General features: G+C 32.8%; 1 pseudogene; it reads left to right on the forward strand.

The window, feature by feature from the left end:
* Window positions 1-19,742: 19,742 nt before the first annotated feature.
* LOC107545872 (serine/threonine-protein phosphatase PP1-gamma catalytic subunit-like) overlaps window positions 19,743-24,103 on the forward strand; it is a 47,114-nt pseudogene continuing 42,753 nt past the window's right edge.

A 24,103-nucleotide genomic window follows, 5' to 3' on the forward strand; every position in this document is an offset into this window, starting at 1 on the left:
TTTTTGTTTTACTGTTGCAATATAATAAACAACAATCTGTGATTGATAGTATAAATTACACTTCATAGAAAGCTTTCTTTTGCTTTCTGTGATTTACTCTGTTTCCATTTTGTTCCTTTAAAAATGTTTTTTTTTGACCTTTCATATTAAATGCTTTCCCCAAATAGCTAGTCAACTCTGGCTCTTGGTTTATATTTACAGATTAGGAAATAAAGCTTTACATGTGCAGAAGGATCTGGTCAACAGATGGGCTTAGCTGTGGTTTCATCTGGGAACAATCCTTTTTTACAGGACTAACAACCACCAACCTCTCCCCTCCCCAAAGAAAAGTCACAAGCCCAACTCTACATGAATCATTGTCCAAGAGAAATGAGATTCCTATGAATGCTTAATGTCACTCATAATTTCAGTCTGGGGAACTCTACCTACTTTAGGACTAAACTAGGAAATAAGCAAGGAGGAAAGTGAAGTGTGATTGGCAGCACATTTTTTTTATTAAAACATATTTGTTTTTATTTCAGAGAGAGGAAGCGAGAGGGAGAGAGAGAGAAACATCAATGATGAGAGAGAATCATGGATCAGCTGCCTCCTGCAGGCCCCCTACTGAGGATTGAGCCCAAAACTTAGGCATGTGCCCTGACAGGGAATTGAGCCCTGGTCTCCTGGTTCATGGGTCATCGCTCAACCATTGAGCCACACTGGCTGGGCAATCCAGCATTATCTTAATACAGTAACAACATTATTTGCTATAACACAAAAATAAACCTTTGGGCTGAATAATCTTAAAAACTAGAAATGATTCCTTCTAAATAGTGACCTAAAATCTACATAAATACTTCCTTAGTGTACCATTATTCAATTAAATACTGTATTATAAAGAATGAAAGTTTGTCCAATAGTGAATTGAAAGGTCTCCAGGGAAACGGTTGGCAGAGGCTTAACTTGGAAATAAATTAAACATTTTTGTCATTATCAATAATAATAATGTCCATGAAGCTCTGAGTTTCTGAAGAGAGATACTTTAATAGTTTGAGTGTCTTTAATTGTAACTGTATGCTTTTAAAATGTTAATAATGCGATCTCCTTAAATGTAGCATTCAAGTATCCCCATGCTTAAAGATGATTTTAAAGTTCCTTTTGCCCTTCACTTAATCTAATTTGGATAATGCTTTGTGAAGAGGGTTAATCACAAATTGTAATTAAGTTTATTTAATTGAGCTTCAACCCATTTAAAATAATTGAATATCTAGTGGAACTCAGAGTTGCAGAGAACCAAATCCTTTTGTGACATGTAGTTCTTAATTAGAAATGATATAGCATTCATGAAATGAATTGTTTGAGTGGTGACATCAAACATGGAATGAAACATGTTTAGATTAGATTTCAAAGGTATATTTTACTTCTAAAGATCAAACTAAGTGGTTTATAAAAAATAAATTGTTTTATTAGAGTATATTTTAATGATTTCAATTTTCATTTTAGAATGAAGCAAAGGGAGGTGAGAAGAAAGCCTAATGACTTTAACCATTTAACAATAAATGAGAGATACTAGCAATGCATCTAATGCAATATATATTGTTGAGATATATTACTGAGAATTTTAAATTAAAATTTGTTTAATGTTTTAATAAAGGAACAGTTGTCAATTCAGATCAACTTTTCAATAAATACTTTTAAGCTCAGTTTCTAAATGTTCATAAAAGTGCAAGGCTATAGTAATCAAAACATCATGGTACCGGCATGAAAACAGATAATAAACAGATAATATAGATCAATAATGGTACGGAATAGAGAGCCCAAAGATAAACCCATGCCTATATCATCGATTAATATTTGACAAAGGAGGCAAAAACATAAAAGGGAGAAAAGACAGTCTATTCAAGAAGTGGCATTGGGAAAATTGGACAGATACATGCCCTAAAATAAAACTAGATCACCTTTTTACCCCATACACAAGAATAAGCTCAAAATGGACTAAAGACTTAAATGTAAGACTTGAAACCATAAATCTCCTAGAAAAAAACAGGCAGTAAGATCTCTGACATTTCTCTTAGCAATATTTTTCTGATCTATCTCCTCAGGCACAGTAAACAAAAGAAAAAATAAACAAATGGGACTACATCAACCTAAAAAGTTTCTGCACAGCAAAGGAAACATCAACTAAACAAGTCTACCTACTGAATGAAAGAAGATATTTGCCAATAATACATCTCATAATTTATAAAGAACTCATACAACTCAACTCACACCAAACAATCCAATTAGAAAATAGACAAAGGGCCTGAATAGACACTTCTCCAAAGAGGACATACAGGTGGCCAAGAGACACACGAGAAAATGCTCAATGTCACTAATCATCAGAGAGATGCAAATTAAAACCACAATGAGGTATCACCTCACACCTGTCAGAATGACTACCATTAAATATACAAACAAGTGCTGGCGAGAATATGGATAATAGGAAACCCTCGTGCACTCTTGGTGGGGGTGCAGATTGGTGCAGCCAGTATTTAAAGCAGCATGTGAAGTCCTTAAAAAGTCAGAATAGAACTGACTTATGATCAATTTATTTTGCTCCTGGGTATATATCCAAACAAACCCAAAACACTAATTTGAAAGAATATATGCACTCCTATGTTCATTGCAACATTATGTACAAGAGCCAAGATATGGAAGCAGCCTGAGTGGTGATACATATATACACAATGGAATATTAATTGGCTGTAAAAAAGAATGAAATATTACCATTTTTGACAGCATGAATAGACCTAGAGGATATTATGCTAAGTAAAATAAGTCAGAGAAAGGCAAATAACATATGATTTCACTTAAATGTGCAACGTAAAGAACAATATAAATAAACACACTAAACAGAAATAGTCATAGATACAGGGAACAGAGTGAGGGTCGCCAGAGGGGAGGGGTTTTGGAAAACTGGGTGAAAAAGGAGAAGGGAGTAAGAAGTACCAATTGGTAGTTACAGAATAGTCATGGGGATGTAAATACATAGTTATTACATTATTATTATTAAAGGTATGATAGTCAATAATAATCTAATAACTATGTATGGTGCCAGGTTAGTACTAGAAATATGGGGGGGGGGAGAATACATTGTAATCACTATGCTGTGCACCTGAAACTAATATAAAATAATATTGACTGTAAACCGTAATTGAAAAATATATATACTAGAAGGCACTTTGAGATTTGTGATACATCTTTATTTAACAAAAAGTGGATGCATTTATAATAATTCAGTTAATTGTCTTCCCCTAAGAACACACAAATAATTACAAAGTTTCTTTTGACTTTAAAACTATATATTTGTTGTGATAATTCACCTGATCAATAAAGAATTTCTACTAAAACAATTTCATTAAATATGCTATAGTGATTTTTGTGGATCACAGATTCTATTTTTCTGAAATATATAAACTGTATAGGAAATCTGATATTCCATATGAATTCAAATATTCTATGTGAATTTAGTATTAAACTTAGGCGTTTCTGTGTTATTAACGTCATCACTATTATCTTTCACACTCATTGTCTACCTTTAAAGGAAAATTGCTAACTTTTTCAAAGGAATGCGATATTTGTCAAATATCAAACTGAGTTTTCTTTAATAATTTAGTGAATAATGGGCATGAGAAAGCAAAAAAATTCACTATTTAACTGATTTTTACAAGTGACTGACAGAATACTGAAATTTAGTCAATACTGCAAATTAATAGTAGTTGCTTATCTGAATAGGACAGAAACACATAAAACAATCTGTATTGCATTTGAGAAAGACTTATTATTTTTAAAATAATAATTTTTGTTTAACATGAAGACCTGGTGAACACTTCAAAATTATTTTTTAACTACAAATAATGCACAATACTTTCATAATGTCACTGCATATTTACAGTGTACACGTATTTTTATAGTGCATATCTATTTACAGTTCATATTTATTATATCTCATATATATTCTAAGTTTGGAGCTTATAAAGAATATTACATGGTTGAAATGGAATATTACATGATGTTTCTGAGAAGAATACTATCATTTTAGTACCAGTGATTATTTTAAAAACATCAACGGTTAAAAAGCTTAGTTGATTTTTTTAGCTAGTTGAGATTTACTTATTATTGAATGCAATCACCTTAATTTATGCATTAAAAGAAATTCTGAGAGTTTATATAACATGTTAAAAAAAAAAAAAAAAAAAAAAGAACCATAATCAAGCTGGAGGGTAAAACTTAAGTCCTGGAACCTCAGGCCATTGTTCCTTTCTCATACACTTTGCCTTCATAAGAGTTATGAGGTCAATCAGTTAAAACCTAATAATTGATATAGAAGCCAGAATACTATATTTTAAATGTTCAATTAAGGTTTGAAAGTTGAAAACAGTTAACTTTTATTGAGAAACATACTAGAACTTCAATCTGATTTAGAGTTAAAGAAATTGTAAGTGCTTTTGTTATTAATATAAGTAATTTTTTAAAATGTGGTTAAAAGTTACTATTTCCACATAATGGACATATGCTTACTAAAGATATAGAGTACTCCTGTTTCCTTTATTAATCACACGCCTAAAAAATAAATGAGAAAATGAGACTACTTTTCAGACCAGCAGGTCTCTCAGTCTGTTTCAGTTGTTCTATACAGCACTGTAAATTTCCTCAAGGCAAAGATTAAATTAGGAATCTCCCAAAACTGCAAGCTAAAAGGACAAACATTTTAGGGAGATAAATTTCAAATCCTAATTACAAAATTAGGCAATGCCACCAAAGTGAAAATAAATGATCAAAATAACCAAAGGATTATTTTAATGAAAATTTCAGAAAATACACAATATTCATTTGTTTTTCATTTAATGCACACTTGAGAGAAGATCATGTGAAATAAACAAAGGCTAGATGCATGAATGAATGAGTTAAAAGGCCAATTCTCAGCCTGAAAAGTGCCTATGAATAAAAAAAAGAGATGCAATTTTATATGAATAATATATAATGTCTGATGGCCTATGAAGTAACCTATCAATATAAATCAACCTATCATCTGTATTTAAATATTTTAAATAAGGCTCATGTAAAATAACTTCACAGTCAGTGATCATGCTTCTAATACATTATAGAGTCATAAATAGAAAAATCTTTGGACACCAAATGATTGATAGAGAGTTGTTATTAGAAAATGAGAGTCATAATATTTCATTGTCTGTTCATAAAAATATGCTTTTATAATCATTATTATTTTTGATCAATAGTTTTACCTCAATCATATGGATAAATTAATCATACAAAAATGAGAGTTTTTTGACTTGCATTTAAGTGTTCTGTTTATTACTCAGGTTCTATAAGTGATTTTCAAATCTAATTGATCATGCAAATAAAGTAAAATTATTTTTATTACAAATAAAATATATTCTACTCTAAATAATAAATATTTGAGTAGTAATAATATATTATGTTAATATTTCTTTGTATGTTGTGTTCAGGTTCATGAAGTTATATGAAAAAAGCTGTCACTGAGAAAGCAATGGAATTACTTAGGTCAAATCTGTATACATCTTACCTTTTCTAACAATGTTTAATCTATTTCAAAAATATTACCTTCTTCTTCAAGAAAAGAATACTATGCTACATTAAAATAAATATTCATATGTCCTTGAATTTGTTTAAATATTTTACTTTTAAAAATTACAGAAATATATTTTGTCATTATACAGATTAATCATTATAACTAGCTTAAAATATAAACATGCTAGTGCTTTTTCATAATGTGCAATGTTTGAAAATATGTAAGAAATAAAATATAGTAATTATTTAAAGAGCCATTCTCAAATTTTTTAGTGTAACCCTTTTTGGATATAAAAATATTTTATTTTTCATGTTGTGATACAATCTTTTTCCTCTTATGCAATCTTCCAGTTCAAATAAACCTGGATAAAAAAGTAGGTGAATGAGCCAATCTGGCACAAAAATGGTAGTCAGTCAATCATTCAGCCATCTGGGTCCAACACAATACTGACTGAGTTTCTCTACCTTGAACCGAAGGGGGCCAGCTCATAGACTATAATTAACAGTGGGAAGAGAAGCTCCTGTTCCAGTGTTGCTCCCTGGTCTGGGCTATTGGCCATCAACCTAAAGCACTGGCTTCTTCAGCTCATTTTAAATAGAGAACTTTTAGCTTTTTACAAATATTAACATCTTTTATTTTGAGAAAAATATGTCTCTGTACTTTCACTATATTTTTCAATTACCACCTCCAAATCCGGCAGCATTTGCTATTATTTTCTTTTAAGAGGGAAATCCATAGATGTTGGCAGTCACCAGCAAATACTTAATATAGTAAAGCTATTCTGGAGGTACAGCTTCTTACATTCCAGAACAGGTACTGGATGGAAAGCAGTCAGGTCCATCCCTGCCATCTGTGCACATTACAATCCTCCGATGTATTTACTCCTCAATTTTCTCTTTAATGTGACTTCAGCATGTGGCTTTTCCAATTTTTACATTGGTGGGGATATCTTCTGACACTTCCTTACATAAATTTGCTCGTATTTCTTTTGCATGTGGTTTATTTGGGAAGAAAAATGATACATTAAAAATCCAAAAAATATATAATTTTGATGAACACTCTATTGGCCTTGAAATTGTGGAAGCTCAGAGATGTTCATAGAACATGGAACTTACTTTATATATACAAATTTTTTAATTGTAAATTTCATGTTTATTTTAAAATAAGATCTTCATAATCTACAGATATATGAGTTTAAATGTCCTAATGGTGCCCAAACATCAGGAAAAATAATAAGTTACTGATTTCTACAGAATTAGTCATCTTCTTTCAGTTATTTTGTCAGAAATCATCATGGTGGTAATCAAATTAATAACTTGCCTTTTACTTTCCATTTCTATATCAGATTCAAAATTTATTAGTGCTCAATATTTATAAGATTCAATATTTATCAAGGTCATAGTGAGTTACAACTAAATAAAAATACATTCTATCTTGATTATGAGAGCACAAGACACGGGAAACTGTCAGCCTGGGTTTCAATCTCAGGTCCGATACTTACTAGTTTTGTGCTATGGACAAGTCTCACCTCTGTGCCTTGATTTCCTTTTCTATAAAAATGGAAATTATAATCATACATACCCAAAGGGTTGTTATAAAAACTAAAGTAACTATATATAAGCTATCTGAATAGGTGTTTATTAACACACAGCCAGTAATTATTAGTCATTTTTTTCATTAGTCTCTGTAAGGGTATGTGGCCAGGGTGCTGGAATGCCAGAGAATAGTATGAGACTGATGATATATAAAAATTAAACACTTGAAAGGAGTAGTGATGGGTGTGATATTGAAAGAGGAGAGAGCTGTTCAACCCAGCTGGAAGGATGCCTTTCAGAGAAGCTGCAGGGTGAGTTTCTATCTCGAAAATGAGGTAACACTAATTTGCTTCTAAAATTCTTGCTAAAAGCAAGATGCAATAAAATGAACAAAACTAAGCTAAACTAAAACATGGAATCTGCCCCTGTGAACCTAATTTTAATCAATTGCCTTTTTAAAAATTCTTTACATTGGAGGATTTTCACAGATAGGACTACATTGGTGCTTTGATATATGTGAGCATTCCAATCGTCTATTTCCAAATATATAGGTTCATTTTTTAACCAACTTAAAAATGTTTAGCATTACAACAATCACTATATGGACCTTCACATCGAGAAATAAATGAAAATATGTCAATTTACATTCAAATTAAGGAACACTAGATATTTCCTTCTTCAGTGCTTGGTGCTTGTAACATCTAGTAGAATTCATAGATTTTTACTGTTTCTTTTAATACTTGCTGAAGTCAAAGCTCTTTTGACATTTGCCAAATGTGCACTTTTTCTGATTTACATTTACTGTGTAAAATAAAATTTAAATCATAATTTTCATGTGGATATTCAACCTATGCTATTATGCACTTTTGTTTGAGACTTTAAGCACTCTGGTTGTTTCTGGGTTCCATCTCTCCATTACTGCAGGGAAATGAAATTGAATTTGTGCCAGTATCTTACTGGTATAATTTTTTAAATGCAACACATTTGAGTTATAGGCACATGGCCATGAAGCTAAACCTAATTAAAGCCTTGTCAGTTACAACAAGTCCTGGCTTGATCTATAAAGTCAGATAACACCAGATTTGCAAACCTGTACAATGTCAGACAGGTGTTAAATCCTGACTTAATATTGATTGAGGTTGAGAAAGCTGTTTTCCATTGTTGCTAAGTACTTATTTATTTTTCAGTTATGTGAAGATGTCTAATTTAGAGAATATATTTTTCTGTTATATATAGGTTGAAAAATGTATAATTTTGAAAAATGTATATGGTTATTCTTGATAACTATTTTATAAATTGAAGCTAGAAACTAGGAATATAGTTATAGATATTTTACCTATAAAATAAAGGGGAAGTGGAAAAATAAAGCAAAATACATTTGGAGGAAAAATAGCCTAGCCTGTTTTATTTTTTCAATTTAAAGGTATAAACATCTCTATATATTTTCCTTATAAATTTCTTGAGAAAACCTGAAAACAAAAATACATTTAAATATTTACTTCAAAATTATCATAAGTGGTTGACTTTTAACTTTTACAGATTTAAACTTTTTAAAAATTGTCATTTTTAAATTTTTTTCTCTTTTTTTATTAAAAAAATTTAATATTGACATTACTGCAGAATCCCCTTTTCCCCCCTCCCTTGCCTACCCTCCCCCAACTCTCCCTTCCTTGACCTTTTCCCAGTTATTTTCCATGTCCATGGGGTATGTATATATGTTCTTTAGCTACTTCCTTCACCTTCTTTCCAGTCACCCCCCCCCTCCCACCCCCTCCCCTTGGGCACCAGCCAGTCTGTTTCATATATTTATGCTTCTGGTTTCATTTTGTTTGTCACTATGTGGAATCTAATGAACAAGATTTAAATTTCTTCACATTATATATATTAAAGTTTTCATTGCCAGATTCCTGGAAGAAAGAAAACATTGCTTAGAAATGATATTAATTTTAAGAGACAAACGACATCACTTTTTCTAGCATTTTACGACATATTTTTACCTGTTAAATTTAAGAATCATGAGTGAAATTTATTTCCAACATTTCTTAAGTGCTATATTGTCACACAGTGATAGCTTTTATAGTATTTATACATCGCTTTTCCTGGCATCTTAATTCATTATTATTAATATGATTCTTTTTAGAAACCCAGATTCATGACTGAGTTAAGTAATTTATATATATGTGTGTGTGTGTGTGTGTGTGTACTATGAATGTAAGTACACAGAAATCCTTCTAAACATATCTTTCCTCTTGTTTTGTATATATTTTTTTAATCAAGGCCATAAGAAATAAAAAGAATACTACAAAGGTGCAAACTTCCACAGGAAACACCCCTCCACGATGACAGGACACCTGTCAGACTGGGTACCTGTGATTCCATAGCGCCTGCCCGAGTGCCTGCTCATGCTGTGGGACTGAGTTCAGTGCACTTGTAATATCTCCTTTTAGACGTGTATGGACCGGACATGTGTTGTGGACTCAATGTTTGTATCCTCTGAAATTCATTTGTTGAAGCCTAATTCCCCAAAAAGATGGTACTTGGAAGTGGTGCCTTTGAAAAGTAATTAGGACAGGAGTGTGGAGCCCTTATAAATGGGAATAGTGTCCTTGTAAGAAGAGACAGGAGAGCGCTTGCCTCCCTCTCCGAGCTCCACCCTGTGTGCATAGAAAGGAGACAGCTGGCTGCAAATCAGTAATAGGGCCCTCCGCAGAACCCAATCGAAAACTAACTTGCTCGCAGACTTCCAGCCTCCAGAACTGTGAGAAATCAGTTTCTATCGTTTAAGTCCCCAGTATATAGTGTTTATATGAATAGCCTGAACTCAGACAACATGAGAGAAATGAATAATGCTTGGATATAATAGTGGCATAATAATGTTCAAGTTTTTTGAATTCTACTCTCAAAATAAAAGAAGGAATAATTTTTGGAAAAGCAGAGATGCTACTGTGGTCATTTGTAATATCCTCAATAAAAGTAGTCTCCAGAGATGAAATAAAAAATTAGCAGTGGATGAGCATTGAAACTGACTGATCTGACTAATGCAGGTTATAAATAATTAGTGCAGGTGTACATCTGGATAGCCACCAAATTTTGGTCCTACTAGTTTCTGAGCCTTCAAAATTTTTAAATCACAATTTGAAATATTTTAAATTGTAGGTAATTTACAAAGCTGCAGACATAAGCTGTTTAGCATAACTATTATACATTTCTCTAATTTTATACCTAATTTTATAATAATCTGATATAAACAAGCAATTACTTGCAAATCATAAAATGGCAACTAAGCAATACATTAAACTTTTCTACTTTAAGCATACTTTTTTTTTAGTCTTTAAAAAATAGGTTTAAGGTATAATATTTGCAGCAGACTAGTCAAATATATAAATTAATATTTAAGATATATTGTGAGAAAAAGACTCTTGCCTTCCTGATATAAAAATCATATTAATTTTTTAAAAAAACATATTTTAATTTTATTTATTTTCAGGTAAAGCATGTTTTAATGATTATTGGTTTGTCAAAAATCTTTCCTGCTTTTTCCGTATGGATGGTTATTATTTTTTGTGATTTGGAAATTTTGTGTCAAGTTTACATTCTTATCTCTTATTTCTTCTTTTCCTGTATTGTGTTTAGAAATATGTTCTCAATTTAGAAACAATTACTAAACTCTGTAATCTAAATTTCTGTATTAAAGTTTAGTGTACAGCATAAGATTTTTACGTGATTAGTTTTTAACTACTTACCCCTTTTAATATTACTTGTTGCCCAGCCGGGCGTGGCTCAGAGGTTGAGCATCGACCTGGGATCCAGGCGATCCTGGTTCGATTCCCGGTCAGGGCACATACCCGAGGTTGCAGGCTCAATCAATGACTCTCTCATCATTGATGTTTCTCTCTCTCTCCCCCCCTCCCTTCCTCTCTCTGAAACCAATAAAGATATATTTTAAAAATATATATATTATTTGTTAATTTTTTAAATATTATTTGTACATATTCCTTGTTAATAACTCTTACTTTTCCAATAACTATTTATCAACCTTTAATCAAGTGTAATTTGCCTACAAAACTGCATCCATTGGAGTGTAAAACTCTATGCATTTTGAATCCACAACCATACTCAAGACAGAATATTTCCATCACATTCAAAATTTATCAGCACCCCAGGCACAGATTCTTTAATGTCTACTTGTTTCTATCAGATATTCTAGTTTCTTGAGACATTCTATGTTCTTTTCTTCTATCAGCAGTTTACTACTTTTTATTGCTTTGTAGTATTCTAGTGTATTGGTATACCAAATTATGTTTATCTATGTACTTATGATGAATTTTGGAGTTATTTAATCTTTGTGAGTAAAGTTACTCTGAACATTATTTTAGATCTCATTGTGTAGACATGTTTTAATTTCTCCTGGGTCAATATCTGTATCTAGGTCTTTTTATAGATGTTGTTTAACTATTAAAGAAACTGCTAAACTAATTCACAAAGTAGCTGGACCTTGTTACATTCCCACCATCAGTCAATCATAGCTCTAGTTTCTTTATCTCTTGTCAAACATTTGCTACTATCAGTGATTTTATTTAGTCATTTTAATGTGAAGATAGCAGTATGTTTAATGACCTAGATAGAACATATATTCATGTGCTGATAGGCCTTTTTATTTTTTTTGTTGATGTATCCATTCAAGCTTTTAGCCAATTTTTTAAAAATATATTTTTACTGATTTCAGAGAGAGGAAGGGAGAGGAAGAGAGACAGAAAGGTCAATGATGAGAGTCATTGATCTACTGCCTCCTGCACACCCCCTACTGGGGATCAAGCCCGCAACCCAGGCATGTGCCCTGACCAGGAATCAAACAGACATCTCCTGTATCATAGGTGATGCTCAACTGCTGAGCCATGCCAACCAGGCATAGCCAATTTTTAATTGGGCACTTATTTTATTATTGATTTGGAAGACTTTTTATACATTCTGGTTATAGATCATTTTTCAATAGATGTACATTGTAGAAGTCCCTCCCTTTCTTTTTATTGCCTTTGCAAATTCAAGTAAATTCTTAAAAGTCGTGCCTGGCTTTAGGAGTAGTCAATGAGGCAAATCCTAAACTGCCTTGGACACTGTTAAAGTCTGAGAACACTGTCAGTGAGAACTGAAAAAGAATATGTTATTACAAAATGAAAGAAGGGATCGTTTTATGGAGTGACAGGGACTTAAGCAACACTATTGCGTTTGATAGCATGAGAGGACATATACCACTTAATGAACTGATGTATCTACCCAAGGAGATTTCTAAGTCAGGTACTAATGGTGTCATTTGATTTAAACTTACTTCTTAAAGTGTGGAGAGATAAATTGAGGAAAATAGTTAAAAAAGGAAAAGTGAACCTGGAGTATGTGGGTGTGAAAATTTTCAGCCTCTCCAATAGACAAAAGTTGCTAACATTAACAAATTGCTTCTGAGTAAAGTTCAAACCCAGGAAACTCTCAAGAGAAAGAAGTCTAAATGCAAGCCAAGAATGTTACCAACACAATGTTTTGTTCATTGTTGAGAAATATCAAATATTTTCCTTCTGAATAGCATTCCAAAGGAGGCATTTAAAAAGATTAAGGGTGTGCCTCAAAGATCTCCTAATCACATAATAGAGCCTCTGATATGCTTAATGGTGTTGTATTTCAGCCATCTCAGAAGCAGCCCCAGGTAGCGAAGTGGCTATCCCGAAGATATCTGTGGGGTGTATCTTTTACTAATGAAGTCAGCTCCAATGAGTCACAGGTGGCCTATGAAGTTTTTGAAGGCATTCTATTAGTAAATAGATTGTTTATAGAGAAAGTGGTAGAGGCAGTACAAAATTTAAGAGGCTATTGAGATCTAGGAATATTCCTGGATGAAAGAAGCCTGAGAAAATGACTCAGCTCCAAACACGTGTTACCTTTTGTTAAAAAAGGAAGGGTTGTTCCAAAAACAGAATAGCCCAGAGTAAGGGGTACAGGGCCCCAGGACCTGTGATGCAATCGGAGAACTTCTAAAACTTGCCTGGCAGGATTTCAGACTTGCTATAGAGATCAATGACCCCTTTGTTCTTTCAATTGTTCAACCTTTTGAAGGAATCTCTATATCTGTCATCTTATGCCTATACTAACATTGTAGTTGGGTTATGAGAGCAGGAAGATCTTTTCTATTTTTGGTTTCATGATCTACTGATTGAGAGGAACTGTATAGGAGGAGCTATGCATAAGAATTATTCCATGGAAAAATCAAGTCCTTATGTTAGTTGAGTGTACAAATTGGCCCTCACAATATTACAGTACTATGATTCTTAGCACTTAAGTTCTTATTATAGTGATGTCAAGGAAAATTGGTCAGATATTTTATTCTTTTCATAAAGTAGCTTGAAGATAAAAGGGTTTTAATTTTTTAGATGTATATGATGGAGGAAATTCCACTGGCAATATTTAACCCCATTGTAGTATTACTTTATCAAGATATACCTCTTTTTCTTTAAAAAAAATTAATTAGTAGATAACAATTGCCCATCAAGACCTCTGCAGCTTTTCTCCTTGGAGTTCTGCCTAAAATACTAAACCTGGAAAACTGGCTCTATTCCTTGAGCTGGTCACACAGAGCTGTGCAATCATCCCAAGAACATTTGCTGTCTCACTAGCATCACACTGAGTTAAAAAGGATGTGCTGACTCCATTCAATGGCCTTGACCTTATAACATCTTGGTTTTTTATTAAATAAAAAGTAACAAAAACAACAAAGATGCTTTTTAATTGTGATTTAATGTCCTTTATAAAATGCAAAGGACAAAAGGTTTATAAGTCTTCTATATCTAAAATTCCTGCATACCTTTAATAATTTTTGATATAAATCTTGAAGAAAAATGTCTATATATTTTGGTGTTTTCCTTTTCTAGATGGCATTGCTATCAGAGAAAAAGTAATTCTCTTAAACACATAAAATTTGCAAATACATATTGTTTTCCTTGCCATATATAAACAAAAGATTTAAACTGATGCAAAATATTATAGTATTTTCAATTGGGCACAGTACACTGGATGTTTTTGAAATTTCTCCTTAATCTCTCGCTGAAAAAAGAATCGAATGATGTGAATGTGAGATCTCTTTTTAGGTACTTGGACTTTTATAATGATTGTACTCTGTATGCAACATTATTTCACTGTGGTTTGCTAACTTTTTTCTCAACACATGGCATATTTGTTTAGTGTATGTATGGAAAGGAAATAATTAATGGTGCAAGATAAGATCTTAAGGGAGTAGACATTTCGTAAAGTTTATTTGGGAAATGAAATTGGTTATTAGCCTAGTTATGTAGCCAAACTTAGTAAATCAACCCAATACAATTATGAATAATCAGTGCTATAATTATTTGTTGTTTTAGCATATTGTCATCTTATGATCCCCCCCATGGCTATTTCTACCTAAGAACACAGGTGAATAAATACAAATTATAATTAATCCCCATAGCTTTAAGAGTAGTTGACAGTCTTTCAGTTGGAACGCTGTGTTCTTGAATGCAAGATATAAATATATAATAATAATAATAATAATAATAATAATAATAATAAAATGTTCATTAATACTTTGACTCATCTAATCACCTATTATGGATCCAGTTTTTCTTGACTAGATTTAGCTAATACCCTAACATCACTGAAGGAATATGCATTTCCAATGCTCTAGCTACAAACATAATTGTGAATAAAATCACAAAGTACTCTACATTAATTTATTTGTTATTTCTAATAACTACCGTTAAACATTATAGAACACTTATTTAAACATCTGGCTACAATTATTTAGTCTTAATGATTAAGATATACATGTAAAATTTCTTAACAAAATGATTTACTGGAAATTCCCATTTGTTAGGCAGGAAAGCTTATAGTTTTAATCATAATCTCAAAATCCAAAGAATTTTGAGAATGAAGTGAACATTAAGGTTTATTATACTTAGTGTGCTTATTTAAGTTATCTACTTATTATATGATGATGGAAGATGATTTGACTTTGGGTGGTGGGCACACAATGCAGTATACAAATTATGTATCATAGAAATGTACACATGGAACCTATATGATCTTATTAACCAATGTCACCCCAATAAATTTAACAAAAAAGATAAAAAGTTATCTAATTATTTATTCTCATTAAGTTTTTGAGAAAACTGTGGCAGAAAGCTCAGTGGAAACATTGAGGAATGGAAAGAAACAAAGCTATGATGAGAATATATGAAATTATATATAACTTTCTATATTAAATTAAGAATAACCTTGATATACATATATAAAAGCATTGATAAGAATCTTAATTAGACAAATATAAATGTGAGTTGCTAAAAGTTTTTTCTTAGCCTTCAGTTATGTTATTTCAGTGTTGGTATCTAAAGTAACTGATCTCTTTCTATTACTAAAATTATATATGTATTATATATATTGAAATGTATATAGTTTGATAAAATATGTAACACTTTTCATAGATTTTATTGTAATACATATGACTGAATTAGAAAGCCTTTTTACTTATATATTTGAATGTAAACAATTACACAAAGGCGATTAATCAATAAGTAGATAGTAATTTTGCCCATGGTTTTAACCATTCAGATCATCAATGGGTTTCTAGTACTGATAATGTTGAGAGCAAGGAGAATGTATAGTACTAAAATTAAGCCCTTCAAATTTGTCTTAAGTTTTTTTAATATTCAGTTACTCAAGTTGGAAATAGCACAAATTTCAATTTTCAGAAATTTCCCTGTCATTTGTTTATAGATTGGCCCAGACTTTGTGATATCTCACAAGGTTATAATTTGCATAATGTAACATGTATATGCTTATATATATGAAAAGAGGCTGAAATAAGAAACAGGGAGCATCATCTTTTTAAAGACAATTAAAAAATATTATTGATCTTATTATTGATCCATTGTTGTTTTATTTTTAAAGCATATTATTTCATATGACTCTCCCCATAAAACATCATGATCCTTGAGACTTTTCAAAAATGACTTCAAATTATATCTTTAATTACCTGCATGCATTGCATATTATTTCACTGAGCTTTAATTTAGCTGACCTCTGAAGTGAAAAAGGAATTTGGTTTAATTACTGGAATAGTACAACCAGATAACACACACAAAAAGAATAGCCCCCTTGACTGATTTAAAAATTAAGTTGCTTGCTTGTTTCAGAATTGAGCAATGGATCTTCTAACATGAAATCTATGCGGCCAATATTGATATATTTGATTGGATGTGAAATCCTGCTACTTATGTTGGGTGAGTAAAACTACAGAGCAATTTGGTATCACTTATATGTTATTCAAGGAACTGATGAACATCAAAAGACACATTGCTTAGTGAATGACTAAATATATAAGAAAAACGTGCAAGTAGCAGAAAACCTAACAGATTTTATCTAAAAGGTTTTACTTTTCTCACATGTCAAGCTGATAGTAGACAACTGCTAGCATTATTCTAGAAGGTTGGGGAGGTGAGGGCTCCAAGGTTTGTGACTCGTCTCTTGGCTTTTCCCTTATGATCACAAAAGGACTGTAGGACTGTAGCAACTTTAAATATTTTCTATTTATTCCACATGTAACACAGAGAGAGGGGTCCCAGTGAGAGTGGAAGTACTCTGAATAACATCCTGTGCTCTTTTGAGGAAATAAAAAACTTCTCAAGACCTCCAATAGATATCCACTTATATTTTATTGGCAAGAACTGCTTCAACATCACATTCCTACAGTATGATCTGGCCTTTCCGAGACCAAAGGAGCTCTTCAGGATCTCAATATCTCAGGCCTGATATCATGAAAGAGAGAGAGAGAAAGAGAGAAAACCATTCTGGGGATGAACACAATTGCCTTCTATGGGGATGGCTGTGATGTGAGGGGTGTGTGTGTGTATACACACCTTTATTAATGATTTTAGAAATTTTGATGTTCTATTAAATTAATTAGTTCTCCAATAATTCTTTTAATTTAGATTTTTTTAAAAAAATATCTTTATTGATTTCAGAGAGAGGAAAGGAGAGGGAGAGAGAGAGAAACATCAATGATGAGAGAGTCACTGATCGATCCTGCAACCCGGGCATGTGCCCTGACCGGGAATCGAACCCCGATCGCCTGGATCCTAGGTCGATGCTCAACCACTGAGCCACGCCTGGCCGGGCTTAATTTAGATTTTTAATGTGTAAAATCACGATATGTATTCTTTGTTTCTTGACCTCATAGGCCATGAATTGGACCCAGTGAAGCAGAAGACAGAAGCCCAGGAAAGTGGCAAAAATGTGCTAAATGTTAAGAATTAAGTAGCAGCACAGATAAACTTGGATTATAGAAAAAATAACTCATTTTTAGCTAATGGAACAGTACAATCTATTTTCTTAGATGGTCACATTAGGGAATTACCTATCATTCATTATTGGCTTTTCATGGAAATTTTGTGAAATATCATTCCAGTTAATACCTTTCGCTGTCGCATTCCAAATAGAGGCACCTCTAGTAAGACATTTGTTTTCACATAGAAAGAAGGAAAAGGGGAAAAAAAAGAACTCTGTAAAGAAATATTTTCTTATTGTCATGAATGATTCCCCCTCTAATTCCATAAACTTAGATGCATCCAGCAATTAGCAGATACTGCATAGGTGCTTTAAAATTTTCTTAAATCATGAAAATAAAATATCCCAAATGTTTTTCTTAAAGATAATATCAGATCTCAGAAGAAGAAAGAAGACAGTCCTGAAGAAATGAAATGCTGCATTTTTAAAATGTTTTCTGTTAAAGTCAAATACAGATGTGAAATGTAAATACAAATGCTGGTTAGGGCACCCTGGTTTACTGAATTTACTATTCTTAATATGTGGTTTTTTTATATTGATTGCTTTTATATCTGGAATATAATAAGTATGTTTTACTTTTAGTGTGATAATTAAGACATGATCAAAGCACTTACCACATGATAACTGCTAATTATTTATCTGTATCTATCATCATACTTTTGAAGCCCTTAATATAAAATAGATTTAGTTGACATAACCTTTGTAGAAGTAAAGGGGCACCACTCTCAATTATTCTCTTTGCTCAGAAGATTTTTCTTTTTTAGAGTTCCATTCTTGGCATTCATCTTTTTCAGTGTTATGTATATTATTAGGCAAAACCTCTTCTAAATCTTTTATCCTAATTCATTTGTGTAGAAATGTCCAAATAAATTAGGATAAAAGATTGAGAAAGCTACAAAATATGAACACTGTATTTCAATAATTAATGGTCTGAAAAGATCCTAGACTTCTCTTTTTTATGAGATAATTTTTAATATCCATATTTATTCTTAATATCTTGAATGCAAATATGTATTCTGGAGCAAATATCAGAGTTTTTGTTACTTAACATAGTAATACATTGGTTCCTCTTTTCTTTGCCGGCTCTCCCATCTGGGGTGATTCAGTGGCAACACATGTCACCCTTTAGGTACTGATACCTATAATGTAGAAAAGGAATCTCTATCGTACAATGATAGGAGCTTATGAACACATGTCACCTTCCCTCCTGAAAAATGGACAGGACCCTAATCTCCTTAATGTAATCATGTTCTTCTGGGGTAGGAAAAGTGAAGAACCCTGGGTTCTTGCCCTCTGGTATATAAATAAATGTCTCCATGGGGAGAATTAATTGCCCAGAATTTTATTCCCTTTGAAATATAAACATATACCTAGTCTCTAAAGTAATATAAACCTCTCCTGAATATCTCAGCATCACCCATGACATTTTAGGCTTGTCCTTGTAATACCACTGTAATAACCTGGTTATTATTTAAAAACTGAAAAGGAGCAAAAGGAAGCTACAATTTAGATGCATGGCCAGTTAAGTCTGGGTGACGTGTGAAGGTGTTTATCTGTCAGTCATACCTAGGAACAGGACATTGGGCAGGAGAGGTATGGCCACTGCAAGGACACAAAAGCTGAAGTACTCCTAAACAAAGGGAGTTTCCTCTCTTGGCCCGCTTGCTCTCTTGGGATGCTTGTTGCAGGGGCTGTGCTCTCACGCTCTGCACTCACTCACATGGCTCATGGCCACGTGGACCCCACACATAATGGACTGATGGACTGTGATTAGCCTGATGCTCTGCCAGACTCAATTCCACCATGGAATGGAAACTCTGGACACTGGCTTTGCTTCTGGCTCTGCTGAACCTCCAGCTACATATTGTCCCAGACTGGTTTAAGGGAAATGGGACTTTACAAACCAAGGAATATAATATGATGCAAATTAATCTTTCTACCACATCTCATTCCCCCCATGCTAGTCTTTGAATATTATTTTTCTCAAAACATCACAAGAACCTGAACCCCAACTCCCAGTTGAAAAAGAAATACCCCACTACCACTAGCATTGGAGAAATCCTACCCGAGCAATCCTCTGATAACACTTGGACTCAAGTCATACCTTTTCTCAGAAAGCTTTGGCCTTGTAGAAATATACAATTATTCTCTCCATACCCCAAAAACTCTACTTTTCCTAAATTGGATTAGTTTGTTGTAGTTATGCCCAATGTGTCTATTGATGAAAAGGCACTGACCCACTAATGTGAAAGCTAATATGAATTAGGAAAGACAACATGGGGACCAAAACCTCGGGACGTCAAAAATCTCCAAAATATTTAAAGAGCAAAGAAACAAAACATCCTAGTCTCAAAGCTATTGATCTCACAAATGCTAAAAAACAAAGTATGTTATAGTATTTAATGTTTTTATACATTATGACAAATATTAGAATTATTTGTATTATGTTTTCATAATTGGAGGAAGAAAATAAGAAACAAGAAAACAATACCTCTTCTCTCACATTGAAGATCTATTTGATTATTCCTATATGTTCCAATTTATACCGGCAACATTGCTTTCCATTATGTGGTGAGATTTTGTTTTTTGTGTTGTTGTTTTTTTAAATATATCTTTATTGATTTCAGAGAGACGAAGGGGGAGAGAGAGAGAGAGATAGAAACATCAATGATGAGAGAGTCATGGATCGGCTGCCTCCTGCACGCCCCTGACTGGGGATGGAGCCCACAACCCGGGCATGTGCCCTGACCGGGAATCAAACCCTGATCTCCTGGATCTGAGGCCTACACTCAACCACTGAGCCACTCCTGGTCGTGCTATGTGGTGAGTTTTGATCACTTCTTTTTGTCTTTTTAAATTAGCAAAAGGAAAGATGAATCATCATCCTCTAACTGCTAATTCAGTAAAATAAAACACTGCCGTAGAAGTAGGACTGAGTATGAGAGCAACAGAGTGAAAAAAAGAGACCCAGTAAGGCAGAGAGAAGAGAGAATATTATGTAACTATCAAATAATAGTTTGATACTAATTTAATTGCCTTTAATTAGTGATGTAGGTGTCCTACAAGCCAATGCTGTATATCTCAGAAAGTGATATTTAAGAAAGAAATGAAAAACTTTGCATAGCCTGGAACCTTACAAAAAAATGACCCTACCTACCCCTTACAGGCCAAAATGTTGAGATTTAGAATCTTTGAAAAATTTCTCTACTATTTCCAATTAGAAAGCAAAGTAAATTCATTTGTTATCTATTATTTCTCTTTTCTTTTTTGGAATATTGAAAAGAGATGCTGGGCAATAATAAATCAAACTAGGGCCTAGTAAAAGAAGACTGCTTTATTCTGCTCGTTATATGAATGGATGGAGTACAGACTGAGCACCATCTTTTGTGAATATTATTACATCCAATAATTAAGAAGAATTAACAGGCATTCAATGTACTTCACATCACCTAGGAAGCAAGGGCAAAGCCCAGATATGCTAAAGAATGATACCCTACCACCCTAGCCTGTTTGGCTCAGTGGTTAGAGCTTAGAACTTGCAACTATAAAATTTAGGACACTTGTTCTCTTATTTCATCCGTACCCTTGGTCTTAGCCAAAAGCCCAAGGAGCAATTATTACCTCCATAAATACTTGAAAGTTATTTATACACCAAGCACTGGGAATACAAATATGAAAAAGTGTTACTTGTGCTTAAGTTGCAAAAGTCTAACTGGTTAAGCATACACCTATATAAAAAATGTACTATAGTGTGATAACTAAGGATATATACCTTGTGGTGTTCAAATACGGGATGCAGCGGTTACTCTGAGAAGGAAGCTTCGAGAACTCTTCCCTCAGGAGGTTATCCTTGATCCGCCTTACGAAAAGAGGAAAACAAAGAAGATCCAGCTACTGAACACATGCGGGCACGTGACGCGGCACAGCTATGTCATGGAAATGTACCCAGTCCAGAATTACGAGAGGTGAGTGGCAGAATGATGACAGTCACAGTGCCACACAGTAAATCTCCTGGTGCAGTGTGACAGAACGCTCAGTGTTTACTGCATGGGCTCTGATGAGCAAAACTTGCATTTAACCAAGGAAGTGGCCTGGGCAGACTAATTCATAAAGCCCTGTGGAAGAGGCCTTCAAGGTGAAAGGAAAAGGAGAGAAATGGGAGAAGCTACACCAGTAATCTAAGTGAGTTACAATGAGGATCTAAATCAATGGTGTTATGAAGGAGGAAATAATTTACTCTATAGGAAGTCAAGAATAAAGAATTCAAGTGTGATTAATTATTTCCTAGCTGGTGCAGGTGTGTGAAAGCAGAGAGAAAACCCCAGACATTGTGGGACTTCTGGGTGGAAGTACTATTACCGTATAGCTTAGGGAGTTTGACAACCAGTTAGACAAAAGAAGTAACAAACAGGTGGTGGACAGTACAATTATAGAATTTGAATCGCCGAGGAGAGAGAAACGAAGGAATTAATACCACATATGCAGTAACATAAAAAAAAAATGTGAAAAATGAGGTAATCAAGAATTAACAATTTACACTATAGCATTTTATGGCTCAATAAAACACTAAAAAAGAAAACCATAGGCCTTGGCAAAGTTTGCATGGAATTTGTCATTAATACAGGAGAAATAACCAAGTATTTTTTTTGAAATAAGGAGTAGAAACAGTTATGAGAAGGTAAAATTCAATTGTTTAAAATATTATAGGAAATTCAAGTAAGATGAAAGTAACATAATCACTCATTTGAGCAAAGAATGTCATTATAGTTCTTCAGCAGAGAAACGGTTTTGGGTTGTGGGACAGATGGCGTGATTTGAGGAGTGACTGTTGCGTTGAAGAGTAGATGCAGCAAGTACAGACTATTTAGGAGAATGACTAAAGGAAAATTAAAAGAAATTTTGTAAATGCTATGGTTGTGTCTCTGTGTATAAAAGGAATGGACTTTTTGTTTGTTTAAAAGTGGGTAAAGTTTAAACTCATTATTAGGAAGAGGGAAGGAATGTATCTAATAATTATGCTAATAGTATTACTTATCAAAAGCAGAGTCAAATGAAACTTGAGAAAAAATGTCCACATATATTACTATAGCAAGTAAAAATATTGGCAACTTTTTATTTCATAGTTTAGGAAAAATTAAAGAATTTTATGTCCCATAATACATCTTCAGCTTTGAAGTGCTCAAGACGATGCTAATCTAACTCTCTTGATGAATTCCATAAAGGACTTATTTCTTTGTATATTGAGAGAGTGAGGAAGCAATGTCTCACTGCCTCTGTAACTGTGTCAATGTTCCTGAGTGTTTATCTCCAGGACGCAAGCTGCTGCTGATTTCTGTTCTGTTGGGCTTTCAGCAAGGGGAACTACCTTAGCGAGCACTTAAACACCATATGGTTTCATAATGTTGACAAGAGCAACTGCTTCACTGTTTTAATCCCTGAACATTTAAGGAATCATAACATTATATGAAGTGAATAGATTAGGTTTTTTATATTGATTAAATGTTTAGAGTGCTACATTTAAAGGAATATAACCTGTTTGATTCATAATTCCATTCACAAATAACACAATACAAATATTGTGTTGTGATAGTTATTTTATGTGGATTATCTGAGTGTGAAATATTAAAGAATTGTATTCTGAGGATCTATAACTAAGATTTCTCCTTTTACTTTTGTTTTATGGAAAAGTGGTATGATGTTAAAATGAGACAGATTTTTATTTGTTATATAATATATTTTGTAAATGTCAGAGAATCCATTTACTTTTATTCATAGAGCTTTGTTTAATGCTTTATCCAATCTTAATTAACATAATTATACTCAATTGAATATGTGGAATTCCTTATAAATAATATCTAGTATTATGATTCTAACACTACCTTGTTATTTAAATATGTCATAACTTATTTATCACATATAAATAAGAAAAACATTGAGTAAAGGCATCAGTAATTCAGTCAGTAAGTTCAGGAGAAATAAGAAAGAAAAATAAAATTGGATACTGTATTTAAAATCTATAGCAAGATACTTCCTATATACATGTCTGATTAATCTTATTCTATCACTAAGAATTAAATGCACCACATTTTATAGAAGTGTATTGCATATAAATGTAAAAACTGTTGTTAGATTTTATATTTCAAAAGGAACTTAATAACCAAACTAGAAAAATATGTAAAGTTAAATTATTTTAATGGTAATGAATTCTGGAGCAATTCACTCTCTAGTAGGTGCAGCAACAGAGAAAGTCAAGGAAAGGGACTAGATATTGGCACAAATTTTGCCACACAGAAATATGGGTGAGTCTATCATCAAAGTAAATAAATTTTAGAAATTCCTGTCTTTAAGAAAAAAACATTTTTGTGTAAACTATTATATTATGAAGTGAGGGACCAATATGGCTGTTTCTATTGTGAAAAAAAATGTGAGAATGTCAGATTCCCAAACAGAGATAATTGCATGTGCTTACTCTAAATGGTGTTATCAGTCTGTCCTGAAAGAATATTTATTCACCTTTTGGGAGAGCAAAAAGAAAAACATAAGCCATTCTTTTTTTTACATGCTCCAGCTCATATTGGTTTTTCTGTTCTAGTACTCTAACACTTGTTTATATGCTAATTTAAAATTTAATCATCTA

The sequence above is a fragment of the Miniopterus natalensis genome, chromosome 2, assembly GCF_054644295.1.
Source record: "Miniopterus natalensis isolate mMinNat1 chromosome 2, mMinNat1.hap1, whole genome shotgun sequence".
Lineage (NCBI taxonomy): Eukaryota > Metazoa > Chordata > Mammalia > Chiroptera > Miniopteridae > Miniopterus > Miniopterus natalensis.